Raw genomic sequence first — 14,173 nt, 5'->3', positions numbered from 1 at the left:
GCCGGAAGTGGTGCTGAGGCTCAAGTGGTAGAGCTCTAGCCTTGAGAAAGTCCAAGGACAGTGCTCAGGCCCTGAGCTCAAGCCCAGGACTGGCAAAAAAATAAATAAATAAATAAAATAAAGAGTCCTTATTGTACAAATGGATTTACTCCATAGCATGCACTTAAAATAGTAAACTTTTTAATGCATTTAAAAAATGTACATGACTTAAATTTGGAAACATGTCTTTGATAAAGCAAAGTATATTTGTTTTTTGTTTGTCTGTTTGTTTTGGGGTCATTGGGTTTGAACTCTGGGCCTGGGTGCTGTCCCTGAGCTTTCAGCTCAAGGCTACTGTCCCACCCCTGGGCCTGGGTGCTGTTCCTGAGCTCTTCAACTCAAGACTACCACCCCATCCTTGAGCCACAGCCCCACTTCCCATTTTCTACAGATTAAGAGACAAAAGGCTTTGTAGTGCCCTGCCTGGCTTTGCTGGCTTTGAACCGTGATCATCCTCATTCTCGGATCTCAGCCTCCTAAGTAGTTAGGATTACAGGCGTGAGCCTCTGTGCCCAGCTGCAAAGTACACTGGTAAACAGTGTTTCCTTTAACTTCATTAGGCCAATGAGAAATTTTGATCATAACACATTAATAAGGCTGGTTAGACCAGGAGTTTGGCCTAGTGGTAAAGTGCTTGCCTAGCATTCACAAAGACCTGGGTTCAATTCCTCAGTAACACATACATAGAAAAAGCCAGAAGTGGTGCTGTGGCTCAAATGTTAGGGCTCTAGCTTTGAGAAAAAAAACCCATGGACAGGGCTCAGGACTGGCTAAATAAGCCTAGATAAACACTGGTCAGGCATAACCATCCCTTTGGTCAACACTTCTAATATTCTAAGTAACATCCAGTTATGGGGAAAATGCCAGACACACAAGACTGTTTTCCATTGCTAGCATCACCACCACCCTGCAAATTATGGAAATGAAATCACAGTAAGGGGGCCAGGAGCTTGGCCTAGTGGTAGTAGTGCTTGCCTGAAGACCTGGATTCGATTCCTTGGTACCACATTCATAGAAAAGCCAGAGTGATGCTGTGGCTTAAGTGGTAGAGCACTGGCCTTGAGGAAAAAGCCCAAGGACAGTGCTCAGGCCATGAGTTCAAGCCTCAGGAATGACACAAGAAGGAGGAGGAGGAGGAGGAGGAGGAAGAGGAAAACGACGACAACACACTAAGAACTACAATGAGAACCGATTTGTAAAAACTTTTCTATGTTGGATGTGTATATATTAAAAGTGCTCTGCTTGCAGACTTAGAAGTCCTTCTTCATTCAGCAGGATCTACAGATCTCAGCCACTTCTCACTGGAAAGCCTTGCACATATGGTATGTTTTAAAACTTCAAGCCAGGTGACAGTGACTCATGCCTGTAATCCTAACTACTCAGGAGACTGGGGCCAAGGTTCAAGCCCAGTCCGGCAGACTCAATCTCCAATATAACCAGCAAAATGACAAATTAGAGGGGTGGCTTAAGTGGTAAGGTGCTAGGAGAACTAGCAAGTGGAGCAAGGAGAAGGCCCTGAGTTCAAACCCCAGCACGTACACACACATGCACACACACGCACGCACACACGCACACACAAATTGAAAATTGATAATCTCCATACTTCATAATTCTAGCTACTCACGAGACTGAGGACTTGAAGCTAGCCTAGACAGACAAATCAGACACTCTTTTTTTTTTTTTTGCCAGTCCTGGGCTTGAGCTCAGGGCCTGAGCACTGTCCTTGGACTTTCTCAAGGCTAGAGCTCTACCACTTGAGCCTCAGCACCACTTCCGGCTTTTTTCTATGTATGTGGTACCGAGGAATCGAACCCGGGTCTTCATGCATGCTAGGCAAGCACTTTAATCACTAGGCCAAACTCCCGGTCCCCAAATCAGACACTCTTATCTCTAACCAGCAAAAAATGAAGTATGACTCAATCAGTACAGTTGTTGGGGGGAAAAAAAAAGACAAGCAAGAATTCGAGGTCCCAATCTTGACATACACACAAAGATAATGTATCCCAGAAATAAGTTATTTGTATTTAAAATTCATCAGCTAGTTGTGAGCTTTATCTTGATGTAATTTTAATTTTGTTTCTTATAGCAAATAAACACGTTTTTCTACACCAAGTCATGTCTGTGAGACATGACATTTCTTCCCCTTGGGGGAAGAAAATAAAAAATCAGGATAAAAACTAGTTACAAACACCTTAACTTGAGAGTATATGTAGAGTTGGGAAAATTGGGAGGAAATGATAGAATGACAAGGATCAAGATGCACTATATTCACAATGATTTTTTAAATTATAACCCCTTTGGTGAGCTATTAAAAGATAAAGTTGTATTTTCCCATAAACCTAGTCTTACTGCACAATTAGCTGTATCTGAGATACATCACCTGATGCTAGATAGCTCCCTCCCTACAGATACTTAATGTATCCGAGGCAACCCACACCTCCTGGCCCCTTGTGTTTTAATCTGTGGAAGGCCTTTAAAAGTGAAAAGTCCTGGTGCCAGGTGTTTGACTTAGTGGTAGAGTGCTTGCCTAGCATGCACAAAGACCGGGGTTCGATTCCTCGGTACCACATACACAGAAAAAAGCTGGAAGTAGTTCTGTAACTCAAGTGGTAGAGCTCGAGCCTTGAGAAAGCCCAAGGACAGTGCTCATTCCCTGAGTTCAAGCCAGGACTGGCAAAACAAAACAAAAAACAAAAACAAGTTAAGAGTCCTGGTGCTAACATAGTCCTGGAACTTCTTCCCACTGAAGACGATTTTGGTGAGTGGGGAGAAAGCAAAACTCACAGATGGCTACACAAAAGCAGAAAGTAATGGAATCACAGTGATTTATGTGAAAGGATCTGCTGTGCAGGCTGTGGGTGGGGCACTCCTGAGGACAGAGGGCTGCTCAGATGACGATCTTGTCAAACATTTTACAAACCTATGAACTGATGCTTGAGTGGAGGAAAGCCAGACTGGGTTCCAGATTCACAAGACCCCAACCACCCACAAACTCCTCCGGATTCTCAAACACTTGAAGAGCTCAAGGATACCCTAACTCCCAGAACCTTCTTCCACCAGCACACTCCCCTTTCCACATGCCATTCCCACATGCAAGCGGTGTACTGATTATCTACAAGGGTAGGGTCACACATACCAGCCCAGGATTCCCGCAGCAGCCGAGGAAAATACAAGGGGAGAAATCGGGCAAGAAAAGAATCCTTGGAGAGACTTCAAAGAGTCTGGTCTTAGAGTCAGGGCAAACAACAGAGCCCTTCCCTCATCTCTACAAGAATAAGTATATACTTTTCACTAGCAAACTAAGTTGCCTTTTAATGCTTTCAGTAACATCTAGTAGACAAATGAAGGCGGGGAGCTTATCAACTTGTAGAATGACAAGTGACCTGTGGAATAACCCTGCCCCAGCCCCTAGGAGGCAGACTCAGCAAGCTTCGAGAAAGCCAGCAGCACGGCACGGCAAGTAAGCACGCCTAGGACACACGGCACTAGCTGCTCAGGTAACAGAGGAAGGAAGCTTGCGTTCCCTGGGGTGGACAGCAGCCCTGGATGCCCGTGTTCGACCAAGGGGGCAGCAGCAGACATCGTGCTCTCCAAGGTCTTCCTGGAGGAGGGGCGCATACTGGGGCAGGAAAAGGGCTTGGGAAAGCCACGCGCGGCTCGACCCACGACACCAGGGGCGGCAGGCTGGTGCTGCTGGAGCAGAATGCTGCGAGGTTCAAAACTCAGAAACGGGCTGGAGCTTGCACCCCGTTCGTGGACTTTGGCCTGGGGACTGAAGCAGCGGCGGGCCACACCCCCTTCACGTTCCCACTGCAAATGTGTCCGCAGCTAGTGCGTACTTCCCCCTGCACGAACCGTCCGTGGTCACCGCGAGCGAGGGCAACCTTCACTTCTGCTAACGTTACTAAAACCCTGCGGGCGTGCAGTCAAAGACGTCAGGGAACCCATTCCAGCTGGCCCCGGAGGCCCACGGAAGCCCACCGGCCCAGGCGTCCCGGGAACCGCCCGGCGCGACGAGGGGCCCGTCCTTCCCGGCCCGCCGCACACCGCACGCCCTCCGAGCGGGTTTCACCAGCCGAGTTCTTCCGCTGCCCCTGGAGCGCGCGTCTCTCGAGTCTCACCAGCCCACAGCTCCACAGCGGGGCCGGCGAGCCCCCCGCACACGGGAAGCTTCTCAGCGCCCAGGGCCCGCAAGAAGGCTCGCCCCTCTTCCGGAGACGGGGCGCCACCCTGGGCCCCGCGTCCCGGGCGCGCGTGCGCGTGTGCGGCAGGCCCGGCCCCGGGGGGAGACCGAGCCCCGAGAGGGGCGCGCGGCGCGGGGCGGCCGGGCCGAGCCGGGAGAGGCGGCGGGCCGGACGCGGGACGCGCTCGGAGGACGCTCCGCGGGAGGCTCGTGTCGCCACCACCGCAACCGACCGCGGAGCGCGCCGGCGGGCGCAGATTGGGCGAGCCCGATCCCGGCCGCCCATTGGAGAAGGAGGAAAACACGGTCCCCCAATCGCGAGCGGCGGGGCTGCTCCCCTCGTGCGGCCGCGGCCCGGCCCGGCGCGGCCCGCCGGCCACTACCGCACCCTTCCGGCCGCCGCCACCACTGCAGGCCGAGCGGCCGCCCGCCCGCCGCGCAGCGCCGCCCCGCCCCGCGGGGCCCCACGCCCCCGCCCGCCCCCCCCCCCCCCCGGCCCGGCCCGGCCCGGCCCGGCCGACGCGGACCCCTCACGCCTCCGCCCGGCTCCCACCCTTCGCCCAGCTCACCGCCCGCGCGGCCCGCCGCCCGGTCGGGCCGCATCCGAGGCCTCGCTGCCCGGCCGCTGCGACGGCGCTCCACGGTGCCGGGCCACACCGTCCCGTCCACCCTCTTAGAAAATTAATCGGCAAAAAAATAATTCCAGAGGAAAAAAAATGGAGAGTAAAATCCAAAATGGCGGCGCGGACGCAGCACCGCCCGCTACCTCCGCTGGGGGGGAGGAAAGGAGTCCGAGCCGGCCGGGCCTCCCCGCCCCCACCCGGCCGCCGCCGCCGCCGCCGCCGCGGCCCGCTCCCGCCGCCGCCCCCGCCCCGGCCCGCCGCGTCCGGCCGCCCCCGGCCCGCCGCCCCGAGCCTCACCTCCGCCTCGCGCGCAGCCGCGGGGTGCGAGAGGCATCCGCTGGCTTCGGGGCTCCGCGTCCCGCGTCCTCGCGCCGCGCGGTGCCGCCTCCGGTCCCCGAGCGTCCTCACCTCATCGCCGCGGAGCCTCGCCGCCCTCGCCCTGGACGCGTCGTCGCCCCCGGTGAGCCACCCGGACACCGCCCGGGCCCCGTGGAAGGACACGAAAAGGAGTCCGCCGGCGACGGCGGAGGAACACCACGCCGGCCTCGAGCGTGCGCGCTCCCGCCCGGCGTCGCGGCGGCCGGCGGGGTCCCGAGCCGGGGAGGCGGAGAGGCGCTCGGGGAGTGGAGCTGTCCGCCGCGGCCGCGGGCTGCGGAGGCCCAGGGGCGACTCTCGGGAGAGCCGAGCGCGTCGCGGCCGTCGCCTCGCCTCGCGGCGGAGGGATCGCGGCGAGCGTCGGCCCGGGAATCCCTCCGCCCGCTGCCCTTTAAATCGCGGCGGAGGCGGCGGCGGCGGCGGCGGTGGCGGCGGCGGCGTCGCGCGCCCCGCGGGCGCCACCTAGTCTCCGGCCCTCCCGCCCCGCGCGCCGCCTCGCGCGCGGCCCCGCCGCCCCGGCCGCGCGCACCTGCACCTACCAGGGACAGCTCCTGGCCGGCGGCGTCCGCGGGCCTCCGCGGGCCGGCGGGTTCCTTTGTTGTGGGACTGGGGGCGCCGGGCGCCGACCGTGTGGGCCCCCCGGCGTCTCCGCGCGCGGGCGGCGGGCCGGCCGTTTCCGGAGCACCCACCGCGTGCCTGCCTGGCCCTCACGCCGGGCTCCGCCGACACCCGCCGGCCGGGGTCCCCCAGGAGTTGAGCCGCGCCGCCCCCCGAGATCGTGAAGCCCTGCCCCACGGCCTGGCAGGCGGCCGAGCCGGACAACGTCGCCGTCCAGAGAGGGACGTAGAGCTACCCCTTCCCGGCCCGGCTCCCTGAAGCTGGGCACGGTCCCGGAGCAGGGAGACGGGTAGGGAAACCGAGGCACCGGCCGGCCGTTGCGCAGACGCCCAGTCAGCCCGTTTTAAAGACCCCCACGGAGAAGCCGCGGCTGCCTCCACACACCAGGGCGAGACGGGAAGGGTGACCTGGGGTTGGTGGGAGGTTGAGTGTGTGCCGGGAGGGGAGGAGAGGCAGGCGAGTACAGGCCGCCATCCCAGCATTGCTAAGCTGCCCTAACAATGCCCGGCTAACACCAACCTCATCTCCCTCTTCTCCGACCTTGGTTGGGGGAATCCGCTTCCACAGCGGGGAAAGGGCCCTGGCGTCTGTGCACGGGTCAGCCCGCACCCCTCCAGCTTCCCGCACCTGTAATCCAGGGTAAGGTGGGAGCGTGTAGAGTGCAGGCCCTGACCACGTGGACTCAGAGGCCCCCGCCGGCCCCAGTTTGCTGAAACAATCCGAGGACGGCTTTGGTCTTCGTTTCTGGTTTATCACTATGCATTTTCCTCTCGAAATCTTCATAGGGCTCGGCTTCAAACACATGCAAAGGGCATGAGACTACCTCTGCCACCACATCACTGAATGTCACCAGAAGTAGGCACACACGGGAAATATCACTAGCCTCCTGTGGACAGCCATGGCCCTACAACGACCTACAAGGAAAGTCTTTTTTGGTGGGTCATGGGGCTTGAACTCAGCCTGGACCTACAAGGGAAGTCTTGATGCCCAGACCCCAAGTCCAGCTATGCCTCAGAGGTGCTGCCTAGCACCAAGGCCACTGTCCTCCACCCAAGCTTTCCAAAACCCACAACACAGCAATGCACAGACCTTTCAGACTCACCTGAATCTCCAGCCTCCCAAGATATTAGTGCCTGTACTTAGGTCACTTCATGCCAAGCCAAGTGCCCTGAGCACTGACTGTCTTGCAAGGGAGGCTAGGACTCTAGCTCAGCACAGCCTCCTGCATTGCCCACTGCTCTTCCAGCCACAGCTGGGAGGCCAACAATGTTGACAGAACTCAGCTGGCCTCAAGACTTTGATGGAGTCATGCTGAAGGCTTGGGCCCTTGGGGTCCTGATCCACTCTGGCTGAGCAGGCCAGAGGGCACAGGCAGGAGTCTCACCGTCTTAGAGGAGGGTGGAAATTTAACTTCCTGCCAGCTGGTAGGAGAGGGGTGAGGGGACAGGAAGTAGATGGCAAGGCACCTGCCCAGTCCCCACAGGACAGGAGCCATTGGTATTCACACAGCCATGTCTCTGGAAGCCCCACAATGGGAAAGCCAGCCACAGAGGCTGTGGCCCTCACCCAGTCTGGCCAGACAGTAAGGGATTAACAACTCTAAAGAAAGACCCGGCTGGCCGGCTGGCCGGCTGGCCGAAGGGGCTCCTCCAACCCCGGAAGCACCCTGAGGCTAAGCAGAATGGCAGCCCAACCCCAGACTGGTACAGATCTTTGCCAAGGCATTGGCTGAAGCCAGTGTCAATTCTGATCTTCCAAACAGGAGCACACCAGCCACACAGGCCTGCGCCACCAGTCGTGCCCCACTCAACCATTTCCTTTCTCCAAACATCAGTTTCATCCGGTGACTCGACTGCTTTGCTGAGAGCCTGTGTCTGAAACCCCTGGACATTGGGGTGACTCTCGGAGGGTCTCCGGCCTGAGGACCACCAGCCCACTACCATCCTTGTCTCCCACCTGCTCCTCCACCACCACTAACCTTGGACAGATGAGAAAGCAGTCTCTGAAAGCCCCTAGCAATGATTTTTGTCTCCAGCCCTGGACTTTTGGAAGTTCAGACACCACCACGTGGATGTTTAATTGGCATTTCCAGTACAACCCAGCTAACTCTGAACACAGGCACACAGAGCAAAACCTCTTGCTCCTTGCCAATTCTCAGATGCACTTCCGGTCTCCCAACTCACTACCCTGACTGATGCTCCTTACCACCTGAGCTTCCTGCTTCTTTCACTTCTTATTCCTCATCTCTATCAGCTGGCTGTCTTTTCTAGCCTAGAGGCTTCTCCAGAGATGGTATTGTCTAGCTCACTGCAGGCTGGCTCTCCAGCTCCTAGGGGCAGCCCTTCAGAAGAGGCACCATTCATATTTTGATTCATACTCTAGGAAAGAAAAGGAGGAGGGAGAGGAGAGAAGGGGAGAGGAGAGGAGAGAAGAGGGGAGGGGATGGTATTGTTAACCACCCTCCAGGATTGGAGAAAAGAAGACCTAGGGGTGCTCACTAGATGGCCACCAAGCTGGTTTAGTCAGCAAAGCTTCTCCTCTACCCACCCCCACAGGGTGTAGTTTTCCACCCACAGGTGCCCTGGAATTTGTGCAGGGCATGTTGACCTGAAGCAGTCAGATGGACACAAGCTTACTCTTAAAGGAGTCTTGTTTCCCTTGTTAGTCTTCCCTAAATTCGACCCAGTCCCAGCTAGCCTATTCTTTCTTATACACACTTGGAAATCTTAACTCATGTTCTACTGCTGCAACAAAATGCCGCAGGCTGAAACCGGGCACAGTGGCTCACCCCTGTCATGCTAGCTACTCAGGAGGCTGAGATCTGAGGATCAAGGTTCAAAGCCAGCCTGAGCACTAAAGTCTGTGAGACTCTTATCAATTAATCACCAGAAAACCAAGTGGAGCTCAAGGGGTAGGTGGTAGCCTTGAGTTGAAGAGCTCAGGAACAATGCCCAGGCCCAGAGGTAGGGCAATAGCCTTGAGTTGAGGAGCTCAGGAACAGGGACCCGGCCCAGAGCTCAAAAGCCCCGTGGACCACCACCACCAACAGGCTGGATAAGTCATAAAGAATAGAAATGCCAGGCCCCAGTGGCTCAAGGAGACTGAGATCTAAGAACCACAATTCAGAGTCAGCTCCAGCAGGAAAGTCCTGTAAGACTCTTCTCTCCAGTTAGCTACTCAAAAGCTGGAAGTGGGGCTGTGGCTCAAGTGGTAGAGTGCTAGCCTTAAGCACCAAGAGGCTCAGGGACAGTGCCTGGGCTCTGAGCTCATGCCCCATGATTGATGAAAGGAAGAGGAGGAGAAGGAAGAAGGAGAAGAAGAAGAAAAGAAGAAAAAGAAGAGGTATAAGCAGTAATTCTAGCTACTCAGGAACCTGAGATCTGAGGATCAAGGTTCAAAGACAGCCCAGGCAAAGAGTACATGAAACTCTCATCTCCGATTAAACAATGAAAAGAAGAAAATGGAGCTGTGGTCCAAGTGGTAGTGCATCTGCCTTGAGAAAAAAAGCTAAGAGACAGTGCCCTGAGTGCAAGCCACATTTTTTTCCTTTTTTATAATGTGTTATTGTCATAAAGTTTATGTACAAAGGGGTTACAGTTATATGAGTCAGGTAAAGAGTACATCTCTTTTTCAATAATATCACCCCTTTCTTCCCCGTTTCCCCCCCATCCCCACCCACAAGTTGTACAGTTCATTTTCCACACACACTTGGGAATGATTTTGTGGTAGCACAGTCTAAGTACCCAGGCAAGGGGGTTCCTAGGAGTCTCAGGTCAGTTTTGACAGCTGCAGAGATGAGGCCTCTAAAAAACTGCCAGGCTTGCCAGGTTGGAAAGGAAGGGCTTAGGCTCTCTTTCTATGTGATAATAAGGGGACATGTGAACTTTTCTGCTTGGGCTGGCCTCCAACTGCAATCCTCCTATTTTCAGCCTCTCAGTAACTAGGAAGGGTGAGGGTTGCTTCCCAGATTAAGTTTGCCATCTGCTGTACCACCTAGGCTGCAGGCTTCTGAGCAAAGGGGAAGGTAGGGCCTGGCACAGGGAAGTAGGGATAGGGGCTGACACTCCTGCCAGCTGCTAGGTGGACAAAGTATAGCTACCCTTTGCCTTCACAGCCCCAGTGTTCAATCTCTGTCTCCCCCAACCCACCCTCTTGAGAATGTGTATGTGTGGCCTGGTTGGGGTCTGGGTGTTTCCCTGAGCTTTTTTGCGCAAGGCCCCTGCTCTACAACTTAAGTCATACTTCCATTTCCAGCTTTTTGGTGGTTAATTGAAAGTAAGAGTCTCATAGATTTGTCTGCCCTCCGCTGTCTTGGAGCAGTGATCTCGAGATCTTAGCCTCGTGAGAAGCTAGGATTATAGGTGTGAGCTGCAGGCACCTGGCTTTGATCCTTTTCTTATCTGATGATTCCTGGGTGCCCAAGGCAGAGCAGGGCAGGCTTGTGGTCCAGCGAGCTCCCTGGACCACTGATGGCCGCTTTCCCCCTTTGGAGACCATTACATTCCCTCTCTCTGAGATCCAGTTGGTACGGGTAGGAGGGAATCCCCAACTGGGTCACCAGTGGTACTGACAGGGACGCCTCTTGCTTCCACTTCCTTCCTGTTGGGGATAAGGTGCCATCTAAAGGTCACTGACTTAAAGTACAGACCACTCTGGAATGCGGTGTCCCATCTTCACAAAACATCTATTTTGTGTTTCTATAATGAAACACGCAAGGAATGGTGATAGATAAAGAGCCAGGCTCCAGACTGTCTTCCTAGCTACTCAGGAGGCTGAAATCTGAGGTCTGTGGTTCAAAGCCAGCCCCGGCACTCAAGTCCATGAAACTCTTATCTCCAATTAGCCACCAGAAAACTCGGAGTGGCACTGTGGCTCAAGTGGTAGAGCACCATCCTTGACTTGAAGAGCTCAGGAACATTGCAGAGGCCCAGAGGGTGGGGGAGACTTGTTTGAGTCACTTGTGGTGGCTCCAAGTCCAAAATGGGTAGAAAACATGCTGAAAGGGGCTGCCTGGCCATGTTTCGATGCAGCAGAGAGGCAGGCTGGGTACCAGCTCTAGGCCACAGGGGCGAGCACCTCTCTCAGAGTACAACCTGCTCTCCTGAGAACTCACTACAAGAATAACGTGAATTCCTTCCAAGGGCCACACTCGAACAACCACTTAGCACTAGGCACTTCCTCTTAAAGGTGCAAGCACCGCAACACCCGGCAGTTGAGTGACCAAACTTTAAGCCCAAAACCCTTGAGGGCTGTAGTCAAAGTGTAGCACAAAATGAGCACCTCTGCCCCAGGTCTCCATGTCTTTCTCAGGCCGTGCAGGCGAATGCAGCGGGAGGCCGGGCGTATCCAGTGGCTCCCACAGTTCTGGTCTTGGTCCCTGGCTGAGTCACCCCATGGTGTTGCTTCTTCACTACCCCTTCTGAGTGGATGCTAGGCCATGTGACCACTGCCACGAGTCTGCCCTCTAACCTAGGACCAGTCCGCTACACAACACAGATGACCAAAGAATGGCTTTGGCAGTGCAGGAGAGAGGAGGCGGGGTCAGGCGTGGAAAGGCGTGTTCCTCCCAGCATCCTCCACGCAAGGCCCACCAACTGTTGTGGCCATTTCTGACATGCTGACCTTCCTCGGTGGTCCAGTGACAGGCTCCCCTGGGGATCTTCTCTGGTCCCCTAGTAGCCATACCCAGGAGGCCATGTCCCTAGGCCACCTGCTCCTTGCAGTCCAGCGTCCCGGCTCATCTCCACCTGCTGGAGACACTGAGCCTCCAGTCCTTGGACCTGTTCTGCTGGGGCTGAGCAGAAGGAAGGTGTCCTATTCTTCCCGTAACCTTCTTTTCTGCCGATTTCCTCATTTTCTGAGCCAGCTGCTTGCTTGCCAACTCTTATTTTAGACTCTGATTTTTCTTTTTCATTGCTTGTAAAGCTTGAACTCAAGGCACTGAGCACTGTCCCTGAGCCTTTTTTGTTTTGGCTTAAGGCTAGCACTCTACTGGTTTAAGCCACAGCCCCACTTCTAGTTTTCTGGTGGAGATAAGAGTCTCACAGACTTTCTGCCCAGGCTGGCTTTGAACCATTGATCCTTGGATCTCAGCCTCCTGAGCAGCTAGGAATACAGGTCGCCAGTGGCTGGCCTCAGGCTCTGCTTTTAAGGACTTGAACCGAGATGGGCCCAGTGCAGAGGACAAGGTTGAAATGAAAGAGGAGAAGATGTGCTCTGAAGAGATCCTCTGCCTAAAGAATGAAGTGGAGGGGACAAGGGAAGTGGCCTGAGGGCGGGGCTCCTGATGGGGCTCTGGCAGCTGGGAGGTGGCTGAGAAAGTTGCTTCCTGGGCAGAAGGAGTGACACTGTGACCAGGGTGATGGGCTGTGGAGGAGGGGCAGCTTGAGGAGATGAGATCTCCCTGTGGAGAAGGAAGGAGCAGCTTAAGAAAATGGGGACCCCAGGACTGAGTATGGTGGCCCACGTGTGAATTTCAGCAACATCGGAGGTTGAGGTGGGAGAAGTTCCATCTCTATCTGAAAAATAAACTGGAGCCAAGGAAGTGCTGGGGGTATAGTTCAAGTAGTAGGGAACTTATGAAGCAAGTGTCAGACCCTGAGTTCAAACCCCAGTATTGGAGGAGGAGGAGGAGGAAATGGAAAAGCTACTTTAATAGCAGAATCACCGCCCCCCCCCCCACCACTACCACCACCAACAGCATCTGCCTGTACCAGCCTTGCCGGGAAGGCAGGGGGTACACTTCTGTGGTTGTGCCAGGTGGTGACTACAAGGCCCAGTGAGAACACTTATTTAAATACACATGGCACCCGTGGCTGGCAGAACCACCATGCACACCTGAACAAAACTTATTATGCACATTTTGTTCCCATAATGTACAAGACAGTCTTCTGACACTCTGGAATATTTGACATCCCTGTATATGGGGCCTTTTTAAATTACTAAATCAACTGAAAGTTCAAAACTGCAAAAAAAAAAAAAAAAATGTGGCTATGTCCGCCTCAGCCTCAGCATAGGTGACTCAGATTTTTCATCACTCACACCTGTCACCCTGCCTACTCACGACACTGAGAGCTGAGGGTCATGGTTCAAAGTCAAGAAAGTCTATGAGACTCTTACAATTAACCACCAAGAAGACACAAGTGGAGCTGTGACTCAGGGGGTAGAGCATCAGCCTTAAATGAGAAGGGACAGCACCCAGCCTCTAGTTCAAGCCCCAGTACCAACACACACCTGCGCATGAAGAAAGAGTATTGACATGTATGTGTGCATATATAAACACAGATGATTCCAAACTGCTTGCGTATTGCATATATATGCACACAGTTGTATGGGTGAATTTTTACGTTCTTAGAGAGCCGAAAGTTTGGCCTAGTGGTAGAGTGCTTGCCTAGCATGCATAAAGACCCAGGTTCAATTCCTACATACTACATACATAGAAACAGCTGGAAGTGGTGCTGTGGCTCAAGTGGTAAAGCACTGGACTTGAGCTTTCTCAAGGACTGGCAAAAAAAAGAAACCTAAAATCTAAAGCAAAAAATAAATTATTTGAGATAAGATTGGAAATATCCTTATCCTAGCTTTGTACCTTGACTACCCTGATGACTTCCAAAGTGGTTGTGTTCTTCTGTAATCATTCTGTTTCAGTTATCAAACCAGGAAACCTGTTTGTGATATATATATATATATATATATATATATTTTTTTTTTTTTGTCAGTCATGGGGCTTGAATTTGGCCTGGGCACCGTCCCTGAGCTCTTCAGCTCAAGCCCTACCCTTGAGCCAAGCCCCACTTCCTAGAGGTTAATTGGAGATAAGAGTCTCAGAGGTTAATAAGAGATAAGTGTCCTAGAGGAGCTGGGGGTGTCCCGTGGCTCATGCCTGTAATCCTAACTACTCAGGAGCTGAGATCTGAGGATCAAGGTTCAAAGCCAGCTCGGGCATAAAAGGACCTGAAACTCATCTCCAATTAATTTCTAGAAAAACGGGAAGTGGGGCTTGGCTCAAGGGTAGAGTGGTAGCCTTGACTTTGAGCTAAAGAGCTCTGGGACAGCATCCAGGCCCAGTACAAGCTCCATGACCCACCCACCCCTCCCCCACCCAAAAAAAAGAGTCCTAGAGGTTAATTGGAGATAAGAGTCTCAGGTCCTTTTATGCCCTGCCCAGGCTGGCTTTGAATCCTGATCCTCAGATCTCAGCCTCCTGAGTAGCTAGGACTACAGGTGTGAGCCGCTGTGCCCAGCTTCTTATTCTTATTCTTATTATTGTATTAGTACTGGGGCTTGAACTCAGGGCCTGGGCCCTGTCCCTGAGCTTTTTTGCTCAAGGTTAGTA

At 54.1% G+C, this 14,173-nt stretch overlaps 1 protein-coding gene across 1 annotated transcript in view; it reads right to left on the bottom strand.

Annotated features, from left to right (window-relative positions):
• The window catches only part of Kmt5b (lysine methyltransferase 5B), a 59,340-nt gene extending 54,445 nt beyond the window's left edge, over positions 1-4,895 (bottom strand). Inside the window, exon 1 of the mRNA XM_090347231.1 lies at positions 4,792-4,895. The gene's annotated coding sequence lies outside the window, so the exon portion shown is untranslated. The remainder of the gene's footprint in view (positions 1-4,791) is intronic.
• Positions 4,896-14,173: the final 9,278 nt, after the last annotated feature.

The sequence above is a fragment of the Megascapheus bottae genome, chromosome 16, assembly GCF_031878675.1.
Source record: "Megascapheus bottae isolate mThoBot1 chromosome 16, mThoBot2.hap1, whole genome shotgun sequence".
In the NCBI taxonomy this organism is placed as follows: domain Eukaryota; kingdom Metazoa; phylum Chordata; class Mammalia; order Rodentia; family Geomyidae; genus Megascapheus; species Megascapheus bottae.
The sequence above is the reverse complement of the archived record's forward strand: the minus strand, read 5'-3'. Positions and strand labels throughout refer to the sequence as shown.